Consider the following 652-nt stretch of genomic DNA (forward strand, 5'->3'; position numbering starts at 1 on the left):
TGTGTGTCTGGGGGGGGGTGAGGGGGAGGGGTTGTCTCACCACCAGAGCCCCCTCTGGACTCCCAGAAGGCCAAGAGCAGTGACTCCCTCAAGGACCAGGAGCTCACACCCTTCCCCACCCCTAGGACCCTGAAGCTCCAAGAGGAGCATGATCTTGGCATCTTTCAAGGAATCCACAGGACCAGATACAGAAATAAGGCTGAGGTGAAGGAGGGCAAACTGATAGGCAGAGGAGAGGAGGGAAGTCCTGGTGTCTTATTAGGGCAGAAGGGGCTGATCTGAGCCGGGAACAGGTGTGTGTGTGTGTGTGTGTGTGTGTGTGTGTGTGTGATGGGGGTGGGGGGAACGGGACAGAGAAGATCTGGCCACCAAAGAACAGGGCCAACATCTCCATTGCTATCTGCAAAAGGAGTCATCTGAGATTCAGAGGTGCCGATGGGCTCCTCCAAAAGAGGGAGATACTGGGGAGAGCTCAAGGACTACCAGACGGGGACAGAAAAGAGAAAGGTTAACATAATGAAAGAAACAGGGCTGTGGATTAGCACAAGCAGTCCTGGACTCTAGTTCGGCTTTGTGTCTGACGCGTGGCAACCTGGACAAGTCCTTGCACTTCTCTGAGCCTCAATTTTCCCATCCGAAAAATGGGAAGAGC

General features: G+C 54.1%; 1 pseudogene; it reads left to right on the forward strand.

Annotated features, from left to right (window-relative positions):
* LOC102492693 (40S ribosomal protein S5 pseudogene) overlaps window positions 1–282 on the forward strand; it is a 41131-nt pseudogene extending 40849 nt beyond the window's left edge.
* The last annotated feature ends 370 nt before the right edge of the window (window positions 283–652 follow it).

Source organism: Tupaia chinensis, unplaced genomic scaffold, assembly GCF_000334495.1.
Source record: "Tupaia chinensis unplaced genomic scaffold, TupChi_1.0 Scaffold143796_1, whole genome shotgun sequence".
NCBI lineage: Eukaryota > Metazoa > Chordata > Mammalia > Scandentia > Tupaiidae > Tupaia > Tupaia belangeri.